The sequence below is a fragment of the Emys orbicularis genome, chromosome 5 (assembly GCF_028017835.1).
Source record: "Emys orbicularis isolate rEmyOrb1 chromosome 5, rEmyOrb1.hap1, whole genome shotgun sequence".
NCBI classification, from domain to species: Eukaryota; Metazoa; Chordata; order Testudines; family Emydidae; genus Emys; species Emys orbicularis.
In genome coordinates this window covers 28,490,671-28,505,812 of record NC_088687.1, presented here as the reverse complement: position 1 = coordinate 28,505,812, position 15,142 = coordinate 28,490,671, and the positions used below count along the sequence as shown (strand labels likewise).

General features: G+C 47.1%; 1 long non-coding RNA gene and 1 pseudogene across 1 annotated transcript; one reads left to right on the top strand and one right to left on the bottom strand.

Annotated features, from left to right (window-relative positions):
• The first annotated feature begins 4,254 nt into the window (after nucleotides 1-4,254).
• LOC135879641 (uncharacterized) lies at nucleotides 4,255-5,894 on the top strand. The gene is made up of 3 exons (XR_010561460.1): nucleotides 4,255-4,366; nucleotides 4,656-4,801; nucleotides 5,523-5,894. It is a non-coding gene; the product is annotated as an uncharacterized LOC135879641 (long non-coding RNA).
• Nucleotides 5,895-6,756: 862 nt separating this feature from the next.
• LOC135879238 (alcohol dehydrogenase 1-like) lies at nucleotides 6,757-14,035 on the bottom strand (annotated as a pseudogene).
• Between the last annotated feature and the right edge of the window lie 1,107 nt (nucleotides 14,036-15,142).

The following is a 15,142-nucleotide window of genomic DNA, read 5'->3' as shown; positions in this document are numbered from 1 at the left end:
ATATCATGGTAAAACGTATGTAGCAACATTATATATGCGGCACCTAGGCGAGGGGCATTCAGGGAATCTCTGTGCGCTGCCCCCCAGCGCTGGCTGCGCAGCTCCCATTGGCCGGGTACCCCAGGAGCCGCCTGAGGTAAGCGCTTCCCGGCCGGAGCCTGCACCCCAATCCCCTGCCCCAGCCCTGAGCCCACTCCCCAACCCCAAACTCCCAGGGGCCTCACAAAATCTAATAGCCCCGAGCCCACAGAAGAGTTATTCCGGCCCTGATCAAGTGGTCATTCTTTGGCAAGGAAGCAGGGCAGGAACACACAGGTCCGATCTTAGCAAACGACTGTACGAAACCTCTCCCCCACCAAACTGTGTCTCTCCTTGCTCTCAGCTGGAAAGAGCTTTTAACCAGGGGCCATGCTCAGGAACATGGTTTCCAAAGGGTGACTGAGCTATAAAAGAGGGGCAAAAACATCCCAAGTTATCTTTTCTTGTCCATCTCTCTCTTTCACCTAAGCGGACAAAAGAAAACAGCCATTGGACCTCGGGAGCAGATCCTGCCCTGTAATTTGGTCAGCAATGCTCATGAAAATCTGTGTTAATGATTTCACCTTGAATCATGTCTAGTTTAAGTTGCGTACTAGGAAGCATTTTATGTTTGTCTTGTAACCATTTCTGACTATAACTTGTACTTTTAAAAAAACTTGTTTTGTTCTTTAATAGCAAATCATCCAGCGTTGCGAATCGTGTGGGGAACTCCATTTAAGGTGTTGTAGCTCGATGCCCTCACAGAGGCAACGGACCGAATATATCTGGACAGTGCGGAACAGACATTTCTGCGGGGAGGACCGGGAGTGCGTCGGGATCACCGCGCACGTAGCAGTCGAGGCTGCCGGAAGCCAGAGCGTGGCCGGTGTTTGCTAACAGGCCGTCGGGGTCAGAATTGCCGGACCAGGGCCGTGGCAATACGCAGACATTCAGGGTGTGACCTGCAAGTCGTTTGGCTGTTTGTGAGCGGCCCTGCTCGGGAGCCACAGCAGCAAGGCATTGTGAGGCACCCCACGTTGCAGGGGAAGTCGTGTATTTCTAGGATGATTTTACAAATTATAAAACTCTTCACATGTCACTAAAATCCAGCCCATCAGTTGGTTCCAATTCTTCCACTTGTTACTCCTGTGGGAATTCTGCACCACTGCGTGTGTGCAGAATTTACATCCCATGCAAATTTCTTTGCTTCCCCACAGAAAAATGACTTTTTGATAAGGAAGCCACAAGAGCGGTCACGCAACCTTCCCCAGCAGTACGTTTTGGTGTCCAGGACAGCCGGCAGAGAGGTAAATCATTGTGGGGCAGGGGGTGGGACTGAGAAAGACCTTGCTGGTAGCTCCTAACATGTACCGGGCTCAGCTGCTAGTCCCATCTGCAGGGCAGGCTCCAGCATTTCTGCCGTCCCAAGCAAAAAAAAAAAAAAAAAAAAAGCCGTGATCGGCGGTGGCAGTTCAGCGGCAGGTCCTTGGCTCCTAGAGGGAGTGAGGGACCTGCTGCCCCCGAATTGCCGCAGGTGCCGCCCCTCTCCCTTGGCCGCCCCAAGCACCTGCTTGTTAAGCTGGTGCCTGGAGCCGGCCCTGCCCATCTGGGCTGGGGAGGATGGGACTTCCTCTTCCCCTGCACGGCATCCGGGGTTGTGTCAGACCCACCCCCAGATTTCTCCCCCGGCTGTAGGAAGCGCTGCGTGCACATCTCCCCCCCCCCCACACACACACACACTTCCTGCACCCATCGCTCTTCAGCTACAGGGGGAGGGATCACTGTAGAAGGAGCTGCTCCCCCATCTGCCCAACCCCGTGCATCCAGACCCCCTCATACTCAGACCCTCCCGCCAAGCCTCACCCCCCACACCCAGAACCCCCCTGACGAGCCCCACTTACCCCTCCATTGATTCCCCCCACACTCAGACCCCCCTGCTGAGCTCTATCCCCCCCAGGACTCCCCCTTCCACTAAGCCCCAACCACGTTCACCTGGACACTCCCCCCCGCAGAGACCCATTACTGTTGCACCCAGAACCCTCCAACAAGCCCCTTTGGATTCAAGTCCTCCCCCTGCAGTCAGATCCCCCACTGAGCTGCCTGCACCCAGATTGCCCCACCCAGAACCCTCTCAACCCACACCTGGATCCCCACACACTAAGTCCCTCTAGACTTAGATCCTGCCTTGCTGAGCCTGCCTGCCCACGGCTGGTGCACCTAGCAAGGAGGGGCAGGGCCCTGGGCTGTTTCTGGGCCAGGCCCTGTCCTTGCGCTGTGTCAGGGTTGGATGCAGCCTCACCGCTGAGTCCCGGGGGGAGCTGCACAGTGATCTCCCATCTCTGTGAAGCCAGTGGCCTGTGCTCCCCAATGCAATGCTGGAGCTTCCACATTTATTTGACAAATAAAATTTGCAGAATTTTAAAATATCGTGTACAGAATTTTTATTCTTTTGGTGCAGAACGCCCTCAGGAGTCACTTGTTCTATGCCATTCATTGTCCTTGTTTTGGATATTAGCATTCCAGGTACTGACCCCAGAAGGTACCTCTGTAGTTTGTACCGGGGCAAAATAGAAATGTATTTGGATTTTTGACAAGTGACCTATCTGCTTATGTCACAGGCCAAGCGGCACTATCGCAACATGTAGCTTACCTGCTTTGCAATGCCCGGGCGTTCAGTTCTGCCCGCCTTTTGGTTACAACACAGAGCCATCCCAGGGCTTCTGCAATCCCCCTCCTGGGGCCAGTGGGTTACTTGTTTGAGGGTCAACAAAGGGCTCAGTGGCTAGTCACAAATCCCTGCATTGAATCATTGCCACCGGTCTGGTGTCTGTGACACAAGAGTATGTTAATGACAACTGACAAGGGGGGTGCAGAGGGGTTACAGAAACCGCCTGAGTTTGCTATGACCATTCTGGTTCTCCCAAAGCATCTCAGGTGAGGTCTCACATGAATGCCGGGGACACGCTAGTCATTAATATTGAGGTGAAATGTTGTACAGATACTATGTAAGGAGTTGTGTATATATATACTGAAAATATGTGTTTAAACTCTGAAAGGTATATGTCTCTGTTGGGATGAGAATGTAGCATTGTAAAAGAAGAGACCGCACGCCTGTTTACATACAAAGTTTATGTAATAAAGAGATGTGAACTCGACAGAAAAGGAGCGTGCAGGCGAAAACAAGCCCCGGAGGATTATCCTGCCTCCGAGTAAAGACAGTGAACATTGGGGGTATATATAGAAGGCACAGAAGACGCCCCTTCCTCCTGCACCTGGCAAGCGAACGGACAGCGTGGGTCGCAGGCAGCCTCTGTTGAAAACGCCGCTGCAGACTTTGACTTTGGGTGAGAGAAACGTCTTCAGCCAGGAGGTTAACCTGATAGTTTGTGTCTAAAAAGCGTGCAATGATTTTGGTGGTTTAGGTATAATGACTGGTTTCCAACATTCTTATTAAACTCTGTTCTTTGTTAATAATTTTATTCTCATTTTCTGTAATCCCAGCACCTGTGGTTAAGCCAAGCGCCGGTCCTGAGTTGAATCTTACAAGCCAGTATGTACTGTTCATTTGGGAAAGCGTTCAGTGGCAGAGGCTGGGCACTGTAGTGGGTGTGAGCGCCTAGCTCTTCCTGTCCAGGGAGCACAATCTGCGTGTAATTAGAGGGTGGGGGGAAAGAGGGGTCAGCGAGTGGCTCCCCAGCAAGACTTTCTCATGCTAAGAGGGGTGGTGGTAGTGGTAGTGAGGAGCCTCCTGACCCGGGGGAATGTCAGTGTGATAAAGCACCCTCTCACTTGTGCAACCTGCACCTGGTGGTGGAGACGGCCGAGGTCTGGGTTCTCCTTTCCACAAGTTCAGTAGTGATAAAATAAAAATGTGACAGAGGGAGGGTTGGTTATTGCTGCACTAAGCGCTCTGCTCACCTCTGCTGCTGTGTGCCCCTTTCTCTCTCGTGTCGCAGTCCGCTTTTGGGGCGGGGCGGGAGACTGTGTAATGCAGCCTCAGCGAGCCGGGGGCAGCAGCCTGGCACAAACCAATGGCCCGGGGGAGCAGAGGCCGTAGCTCATCAGGAGGGTCGCGGGAGGCCCCGCACATCAATCAGCCTCCGGCGCCACCAGCCGGTCTGACCGGCGCATGCGCATTTGAGAACAGCGTCCCATTGGTCGCCTGCCTACCCAATGGGGAGGCGCGGGCGGGGTACAAAGCCGGAAGCGGCTCCCGCGCGAGAGAGCGGCGGCTGCTCTAGCATCCAGAGCAAGGGAGAGGCCGGAGCGGCATGTGTCCCGCTGTCGGGCCGGGCCGCCGAGAGCTCCCGGGCTCCGTGACTCCGGCGTTTGCTGAACGTCAGGGAAGGTACCGGTACCGCTCCCCCAACGCGAGGGCGCCGAGATGCCGGGGGCCCCGCTCCGCCGAATGCGGCGGGGGTGGCAGCGAGTCGCCCCTGGGACTAGTTACAGAGCCTCAGTTCTGCTGCTTTTTGGGAACCTTTTTAATTCCCCCCCCGAACCGTTTTGTAAGGATGTTCGCCTCTTAAAGAAAAACTTTGTTTGTGGACTAGCTTCACACAAGTGAAGGCATTTCATTGTTATTCAATGCTTTGCTTTGGGTTACAAAATAACCATTTTTGTTTTCTTTCTTACAGATTGTTTGCAACATGGGGGATAAATAAAATTGGACATTTGAATTCCTATGGCAAGAGTGAAATATCAGCAGACACAGGCAAGGACACCTATTAGACATAGGACTAGTCCCAATTGTTAATCATTACTTACTCTCACCATTGAAAAGGTATGCCTTATATCCAGTCTGTCTAACTGCAACTTCCTGTAGATACTTTTTTAATGGGGGCTAATCAGGAAAAAGATTGATAGATTATGCTTCGCTTCTACCCCCTCAAACACAAGAGGGGAACAGCCTTTGTGCTACCTGATAGGTAAGGATGGGACTTTATTCCATCCCTCTTCCTTGCAAACTCTCTGCTCTAGCATCTTTCCAGGAGAGTGTTGCCCTTAACCTGACCCCCTATCCACAAACAACAGGCCTGCCCCAGCTGCTATGTCAGGCCCAGGGTTATGATGCAGGCTTCTGCTGCCGGGGGGGGGGGAGGAGGGAAAGGGAAGAAACTGAGCATCTCCAGGGCCTCCCTCTGCCACCTTGTTTTCTTTTTTCTTATGTTTGCAGAAGGTGCAGATAAGATTATCATTCTAATTGAACCTTGGCGAAAGATAGCCCTAACAATGTAGCCAGTTTTAGGTCTATTGCCCTGTTTCTGGCTCCCATTTATGTTTTGTACAGATGTACAGATAAGTTGCTCACTGTAATAATTCAAATTCAGCATCTTGAACTGTATCTCTTTCTTGAAAATGCCTGTCAAACTTCAACTTCAGTGAGACTAACTTTATTATTAAGGCCACACTCTTATTTCTCCCACCACCTTAGCCCTGAACTAGAAGCTCCTTTGAATAAAGCTAAAGTGTGAAAGGACAAATTCTTTTCCTCTGTTACACAGGTAGAAATCCAGAGTAACTTCACACACTTCAGTGGAGCTAGAAGTAAGTGACTTGCATCATGTAAGAGCAGAATTTGGACCTAATTCTCAAAATGTGTATGATTTGCAGACATATCTTAATGCTTGAAAAAGGAGAGGCTCCAGTCATATTAAGATGTGAATGTTGCCAAGTTTGTTCCTCTCCCCCCTACAAACGGGAACTTTCCCATTATTTCCATTGGGTGCAGCTCGTCAAAGTGATTCTGATGACATTGTTACCAAAAAATTGAGGGCCCCCCAATAATACAGCATGATTTAAAAAGTTAAAATTACGGTGGAGGAATGTAATGGAACAGGGTTAGAGTCCACTCTGGTCAGTGCTCAGCTTTTTATTGTATTACCGCCTTAGCGCTGCTGGGATCCTGTGACCAGAGGCAAGTAAAAGCAACACAGTTTAAAAGTGGCTCATAAATGATGTGTGTTGCAGACTTTTTCTCCAGCAGCAAGTGTGTCTTGTTTTGTCTTAAAGAAAACAAGATTGGACTTCAACAACATCTCCGGACCATATAACATTCCCCCCCCTAAAAGGACAGTTAATACTACCTTTAATGCTATCAAAAAGACTACTAAGCAGGGTTTCTACCTATAAAAGACAGCTACAGGGAGAGGAAATAAGGGATATTGTTCAAAAGAAAGCTTTACTTAATACTTTACCTTTAACAGTTTTTCCTTTCTCTTCTGTGTGTCTTTAATAAAAGTGTAAAATATTTTTTAACAGTGGGAGTAAGCCAGTGATAACTTGACATGAAACCCCAAGTCACATTTACATAACTGCTTAATGTTGTAACAATGAACAAGGGTTTCAGTAATGTCTTTATCCCAAGAAACCAGTGCTCAATATCTCTGAATAGACTCCTAATTATGGCACCCAAATTTGAAAATAATTGGTCCAAGAATCTGTGAATTTCACAAGCACACAACAGAGTTTAGTCACTTCTTCTCATGTGCATACCTCCAAAAACAGACCCCTTCCTTATGAAATCATCTTCCACTCCAAGCTGTTACATTGGTTGCGTGACTGAAAATATTGTAAAGTCCTTTTGATATCAAATATTGTGGCCCATCTGCCATTGTGAGGTGAGGAGGGACAAAAGCCTGGTGGAACCAAATATTGATAGGTGGGGGAGCCAAAGAGGGTAGTGCTGCCTCCTTGGCATCATTCCTCACCATTATTACCCAACCTGCAAAGGCCTCTTCATGAAGGATCTGGGTGGACTGGGATCCACGGGTAGGCAGGAGTCTGTCTACCTGCTCTTTGAGGCACAGGGGGTTTCTGGATAACAAGGGCATTCTCTGGCAGCATGGCTCCTGGCTTCCAGGTGCCACTGTGGCGGTACAGGGTTTTTGTGCAGATGCCTTCATGCTTCTGCAGAAACCACTGCACTCACACCAAACAGAGGAAAGCAAAGGAATCTCTGTAAATGCAATCCTCCACGCAGTTATACCAGTTTTATACTAGTGTAACTCAATTAATTTCAGTAGAGATCAATGGAGTTACATGCCATAAAACTGGAGTAATAAGGCCCTCAGAGTTTTCTGCCTCCTAGCTGAACATGGCCAGCATAGGGGACAGTATATTTTCTTTTTCAAAGTTTCTACAAAGTTCCCCCTCCCCACCTTCCTCCCGCCATCCCAGAATATCAGCGTGAGGCATGTGGATTCCATGATTTTGAATTTCCACTTAACGCCTTGCAGGAGGCACTCAGCACCTCAGATTGGGTCCTTAGTGCATCAAGCATCAAGACACTAGATAAGTGACTCTCATCTTTTGGTCACATACCATGGTATCAGTGCGTCCAATGACTTCAAAGGAATAGTCCACACCATTACCACCAGTCAGCTCCCTCAGCACATCTTCAATGGGCTTTGTGAAGTCCTGAGGGTTCATGCACTCGGTGGCTCCTAACTCTTTAGCCTTGGCAAATTTGTCTTATGATCCAGGAAGCACCAGTGGCCTTACAGCCCATGACAACAGAGAGGCCAACTCCTCCCAGACCGAAGACAGCACAGGAAGAACCACGTTCCACCTGCATAATCATAAAAACATCAGACTCTCTTAGAATACAAGTGATGTATAGTGATTCCACTGCATGAATTATCTTGTAAATCTTTTCATTTTAGGCTCTGCTTGTATTGGATACTACACTTGTAAATTGGGCGAAAGCATTTTTGCTATTCAAAGTAAAGGTTCCCCTTATTGGATTACAACTGGATAAAACCCACCACAGCATACATTTGAGAATAGGTTTGTATTAGAGATGTTCCCAAGTCACAAACTGTGCTTTTAGATCCAGAGTTCTCATGCCCTCCTGTGTTTGGGGGTGTTCAGGTTAGGGCTTTGGGCTCAGCCCATTCTGGAGATGAGGCCAGCTGTAAAATCAGATACTCGTGGGGATTTGGATTCGTAACCCTCCATATAAACTTTGGGGCTCTTCACATCCATGGCATTGGTTGGAGCCTCTCTCTACTTTTCATTAAGTATAGCCAAAAAAGAAACCTGAACTGGGCCAATTTTGCAGCATGAAAGCTGTTGCCACAGAAAACCATCAAGCCCTGAAGAACTCCATGCTTTCAGGGAACCAATGATTTCATAGAAGGCCTTTATTTATTTAATATAAATGAAAGGAAACCTTTTCGTAATTCAGTAAATGCAAGATTATTTACTCCTAAAAAAGAGCCATAAGATTAATAAATAAAAACTAACAAGCTAACAGAGAAAACCCTACATGCGATACTACTACTTAGCTTTTGTATATAGCTTTTCATCTGTAGAACTCAAAGTGCCTCACAGATGGGGAAAGTCAGGGAGGCACAAAGAGATGATATTTCTTGGCCACGGTCAAACAGCATGTCAGCAGCAAAGCCAGTTCTCCTGACTCTCAGGCTGATGCCCTCTTTACTAGACCCACACAAATAATCAGCACTATCCCAACAACAGAGCTTGTCCTTTAAACGCACATGCTAATCCTCACCTTGGCAGTACTGAGGGCAGCCCCATAACCGGTGGAAAATCCACAGCCGATCAGACACACTTTCTCCGGAGGAGCAACTGCATCAATTTTGACAACTGCTGTCTCGTGCACCACTGTATATTCAGTGAAGGTGCTTGTACTAATAAATTGATGAATCTGTTTTCCTTTGCAGGTAAACCTAGTGGTGCCATCTGTTGGAGAATAACAGAGTTCTCACTTTTTGTTTGGGTACAGCAAAAAACAGATACTTTATTTTCTCTAACAATTGCTTAGAGGGAGAGAGCTAAACAGGTCTCTCTACAGGTAAACAATTACAGCAAACCTTTATACCTTTCATTACCGACAATAATAAGCAACAGTTGCATTTTGGTTATACATAGGCCATCTTGATATCTTATTTTTCTCACTTGTTTTGACTCTAGTCTACATACAATATTTTCTACACATTATCTACACAAGGTCGCAACAACTTCTCACACAGTTCTTTCCCACTCGCCTCACACAATCCTCGCTTCTACAAATCTCGCGTTATTAGGGTTACAGTTAGCCTGACTCTTGCTAACGAACTGTCATGCATTGCATCCCCTTCTGGTCAGTTCTTTCTCTGCTTCCACACATCCTTCATTAATCCGCGAACTGCACCAAGGCTATTCAAAAGACAACCAAAAATAAGGGTAAATTTGATATTTTAAATGTGGGTCAGTTTTGCATGAATGATATCAAATTACTTAGGATAATAATTAAGGCTGCAAGTCTTTCATAGAAGCATGGAGCAGCTGGGCACCTGCCATTGCTCGGGCGGCCCCGGGAAGCTGGTCCCAGGCTGCCCTGGAGCAGTGGTACGGGAGCAGCGGTGGCGCACCAGGCCGCCGCTCCCCAGCAGCGTCGGCAGGGCCCCGGGCCACCCCCCGCCTGGAGCAGCAGCGGCGGTGGGGCCCCAGACGCCCCCTATCCCCAGCTTTAGCATGGGCCTGGAGCTCCCCCTCCGCAACAGTGGGGCCCTGGAGCACCTCCCGCCCCCAGGAGCGGCAACATCTGCGGGAGTGCCCCAGCCAGCACCTAAGATTTAGTTTGGGGTATTTTTAGTTCAAGTCATGGACAGGTCAGGGGCGTGACTTTTTGTTTATTGCCCATGACCTATCCATGACTTGAACTAAAAATACCCGTGACTAAATCATAGCCTGAATAATAATAATCAATGAAACTCACTCATTTGTAGTGCACAGATTGCCCTTGCGGCTTACGCAAGAGCTACACTCTCCACACTGTGGAACAAAGAGCGGGATGACTTTATCTCCTAGAAATAGAGCAGAGCAGTTATGAAAATTTCAGTCAAGCAGACAGATAACACTGAAGAGCCACACAAGTAAAAGATTGTAGCAGGTATAGTTATCACACACACACACACACTTGCAGGAAGAGTACAATTCAGACGAGTTCTCACCACAACCATTTCAAACAGAGTAGCTAGTAAGTACCTAAATGTTTTTGCTCACCAAGACTCAAAATTCACTGCAAAATATATTGGTACCAAGTTCTCATTGGAAATTCCAACACAAAAACCATTAGGAAATTCAAACAGATGGTATCTATCAGCTGCTGTGGATGTGCTGGAGACACGGTATGTGACAAAGCTTCGTTGCCTGTTCGTAATTTGTGATGCTGTTTATGAAAAATTTAATGACTCATCTCCACATTTCCCCTTTCTCATGGGGTGGGGGAAGGGGGATTGAAGTACTGTTAGCGTGGAGCATGAATTTAAAACCTGGGAGTCACAAAAAGGTTTTCAGTGGGTCATGACCATCCTTCCTTTCTTTACCGATAGATAGCAGGGCGATCATGAAACTTTTTGTTGTTGTTGTTGTTGAAAACCTTTTTATTAAGGCAAAGTTACAATAGAACATTAACATACATCACACATTGAATATTGATGCTAAACAAGTAAAGAATCCGGCTAAAGATTCTGGCTGGCTGGCCGGGGAGCCCTCCTCCTCCGAGTACACTAAGAAGAGTGACCACATTTCTAAATATCTATCCTCTTTGTGTCTCTTCTCTTGTGTACATACGTAGTGCGAAAGCTTTTCCATTACAAAGACAGTCCATATTTTACTATACCAAAATTCCAGAGGAGGAGTCAGATATCCAGTAATGTGCAATATAAAGTCTAGCTACTAACAATAAAAAAAATTAATTTGTTGTTTTGTTTAAAATGAAAACCCTTTACTGGAGCATTAAATACACATTAGGGGATATCCAGGAAGCCAGCATTTTGTCATCAGATGAATCTCTTTATTAATTCCCTCCCAAAACTGTTTAATTTCTATATGCAACCATTACATTCTGTTGTAACGTGAGTCATGGTATGGAAAAGGTTGAGAACTACTGGTGTGGGGGCTTAGAGGTGCTAAATTAAATAGGCCTTATAGGTTCTTTTGTAACTCCACACAAAAGACCTGCATTAAACAGGAAATGAAGCATTCATTGACCGTCACTCTTGTTTCTTGAGTCTGTCCCATATCTAGTCATGCTGCTGCAACATGGGGATGCAGACAGGTAAGGAACTCCCCAGAAGATCACAGGAGGAGAATTTGCATGTGCGTGAGTTTACCAGCTCTTTGATTCTCTCTGCCTTCTCCCATGCAGTCCACTACATTCTCCCTAACCCAATAGGATTTCTTCCCTCCAGACCCTGCTTCAAGCACTTCCTACATAAGCTTCTAGTCTCTCCTCATCGAGGAGTTAGCAAGCCAGATGCTGTAAACTCTTCTTTTTAAAAAACAGTAACGCTCACAAGACATGTGCAGAACTTCAGTGCTCAAAACACATTGATTTCTGTCCCATCCTCGTCTCCTTCTTGCATTATTTCTTTGTGTATAGTCTGTAAATTCTTCAGGGCAAGAACCTAGTCTTCATGCCTAGATGTACAGAACCTAGCGCAATGTTGGTATTTTATAAATATTATAATAATATCAACTGTTCCACCATTATTGCAGCCCAAAAATAGATGGGGCAACAGGCCCTTTGGACATTCTCTGAAGCTCTGGGACAGTCAGGGTTGGATGATATACCATACATACGTACAGGGCCATCCCTAGGTGGGGTGCGGGGCCAGGGACATAGGCGCCGAGTTCCTAATCTGCCAGGTGGTGCCCCCCCCCGGCTCTGCCCCCACTCCACCCCTTCCCCCAAGGCTCCACCCCGTCATGCTTCTTCTCCCCCCCATTCCACCCCAGCCACACCTCTTCCCTGCCCAGTTCCACCCCCTCCCTCGAGCGCGCTGCACCCTCGCTCTTCTCCCCTCCCCACCCTCCATCGCCTCCTGACGCCGTGAAACATCTGATCCGCGGGAGGCGCTGAGAAGGAGCTGCTGGTAGGGGGCTGCCGATGGCCGCCGCTTGCCTTCTCACCCCACCGCCTGCCCACCGCTCTCCTCCTTGCTGTCCGCCCACCCGCCTCCTCACCCCTCTCCCCACTGCCTGCCACTCGCCTTCTCACCCTGCTCACCTCACCTCCCCGCCTCCTCATGATTTTATCAAAGCGCTGGGCCCCGCAAAGCACGGGGCCTGGGGCTGTCACCCCGATTTGCCATACCCACGGGACGGCTCTGGATACATATATACACATACCAATCAGTTGCACACATACAAAATAGGAAATGACTGCCTGGGAAGGAGTACTGCAGAAAGGGATCTGGGGGTCATAGTCGATCACAAGCTAAATATGTGTCAACAGTGTAACACTGTTCAAAAAAAGTGAACATCATTCTGGGATGTATTAGCAGGAGTGTTGTAAGCAAGAGGCGAGAAGTAATTCTTCCGCTCTACTCCACTCTGATTAGGCCTCAACTAGTTTAAAAAATGGTTTGGATTCAGTTCAAGATTCAGATACCGATTTGGTTCATTTAATATTTCATCTTAAACACTCTGCGCAGCCCTCCTCATAGTTCAGAGTTACTGGGAAAAGAGTACAGGCATTGGTGTCCCATCTTGCAGTGTGCAGAGGAAGATGAGAACCTCCTCCTGGGGCTTTATATTTACCAGCTCTATGGCACAGAGAATATGGTGAAAGAAGCAATAAACAATGAAACGGTGTTCTCTGAGAGAACCGGCACAGGAACAACATCTTTTGTCTGGCAGATGAATTAAGTACATGAATTAAGATACTTTCTGTGCTAGTGTCACTTGAATGCTAAGCATGAAATAAAGTGTGAATTTCAGTACTATCAAAGTCTGATAACCTGGGCCCTGATTTAGCAAGGCACCTGACTAACAAAAGTAGTCACATTGTGCATAGAAATAGTCCTATTTACTTCAAAGCTAGGCACATGTTAAAATTCCTTGCTGAACGGAAACCCTAACGAGGGTCTGAACTCAAAATGGTAGCTCACCTTTGGTTCCCTTTGAGTGAAATACAAATAAGCACCTCTTTTGAATGCTGGGGAAGGGGAGAGCACTTCACTTCTATTTTTATGTGACTGTGAACAGGCAAAAACTTTTGAAATAGGAAAGATCACTTGGGAGTATAGCAAGAAAGACTTAAACAACATATTTCTCCTCCAAAATATCCTTGACAAGGCCCTGTGAAGGTTGAATGTTGGATTACTTGTTTCCTCTGCAATAAAGGAGTTCATACATGTTAGTGTCTTTGATATTGGAGCAGGGTATGTGAATGCTAGGTGAGAACTACTTATCATTGGTTAGTGCTTGATGCTTTCTTATACCTGGTTTCACACAAGTCACCCCTTCTCCAACGCTCTCTACAATACCAGCTGCTTCGTGGCCAAGAATTATTGGAAAAGGCACAGTTAATGCACCACTCATGATGTGGTCATCTGAGCGACAGATCCCTGTGGCCAAAATCTGTAGGGGAAACAAAGAATATTTCAATACGTAAGGAACCAATTTTTCAGCTTTTACCTGTGTGATATGATATAGAAGTGAAGATATATTTTGTATTCAGTGAAGTGAGTATAACCATAATAAACCTAAGACATGATCCCTAAGACTGCTTATTTATCACAGCCATGACTCATGACAGAGATCATAACTTTTAGTGGTTTTGCACAGCAAGTTATGGCCTTTGTCATCTGCCACACTCTTCCATAAATGTTTACTCTTTTTCGGGTCCGTGTAGTTGAAAGCTTGTGTCTTTCACCAACAGAAGTTGGTCCAATAGAAGATATTACCTCATCCAGCTTGTCTCTCTAATATTCTGGAACCAACACTGCAGTTTTAAATAGCCTGCATAACTCAATACTAGTTCATCCGATAGTAACCACTCTGGTGGCAATATTTGTAAGATCAAGCCCTACATTTCTATAGCATGAACATAACTGGCACCGCTACAGTATGTAATTTACAAAGTTCATCTTTTTCCTACCTTAATGCGAACTTCATGTGCCTTTGGAGGGGCAACTTCCACCTCCTCAATGGAAAATGGTTTCTTAGGCTCCCAGGCAACAGCGGCTTTGCATTTAAAACAGCAAGGAAAACAAAATGGCATTTGTGTATGTAGCACCTTCCCCAAGGTGTGGCTCAAGCCTCCTCCCTGGTGCTTTGTACTTAAGAGTTGCATCTCCCCTCTACTCACCAGGGTTGGGTCTTGGGTTCTTTTTCTGACACCTGGTGCCTTCACCCAAGGTGACTCTTCACCTTGTCCCTTGGGAAAACGAATAATGCTATCTCTGCTGGTAAGAAGCATAAAACCTATGTAACCCCTTCGGATTTAGACAGTATGGCTGCTTTAAAACCTTGTCCTGAGGAAGAGGAAGTGCTATTGTTCCAAGAAGAGGAAGTGCTGATTGTCCAAGGGAGAGGGGGTTGAAAGAGAGGACAGGGACATGTGGGTGTCTGTACAGCAAGCAGACCCCCACATAGCGAAGCAGCTGAGAACCAGCCTGACGTCTGCGAGAGACAGAACTGCTGACTTGGGACATCCCAGAATGGGAGCCAGGAGGACCACCATGCCAGTAAGGAATCACCTCAGAAGGACAAAGCAGAGCTGCACCTAGTATCACTGTCACTCAGACAGACTGTATAGGGCCATGAGTACTGAGGCTTATGACTACACTGAGAATATGGAGAAAGGTTGTAGCCAGTTAAGTGGGAGGATTGTCGCTCTGTGAGAGAGGTAGAAGAGAGCACCAAAGGGCTGGTTGGGGAAAGTTTACTGGTGCTGAAGATGACCAGGAACACTCAAGATTCACTGCTGCACTGGAACTCTGCCAAGTATTCCTGAACTCTGAGTCTGGACGCAGTGCTCAGCAACTGTCCTTTTATATTCTGATAGCACTGGGCTGCTGGATCTTTGTATTGGATGTAATCATTTTACTTCTCCCCCTATATTTTCCCTTGTTTTTCCTCCATTCATCCTTCTGTAAATAAATATTTCACTTTCCTGTATTCATTGTACTATTCCACTGTGCGTGTGCATGTGTTTAGTGTGGGGGGAGAGGAGAGGGGTAGAACAAGTGTCTCTGGGGTGGAAGGGAGTTTCCCTGCTGCATTCCTGCAGGGGCCTGTTCTTGGCCAGAGCCCGTCCCACAAAGCAGACTCTTTGCACAGAGATCTGTAAAAGTTCTCATATGCTTGCGCATATCAATCTGCGCAT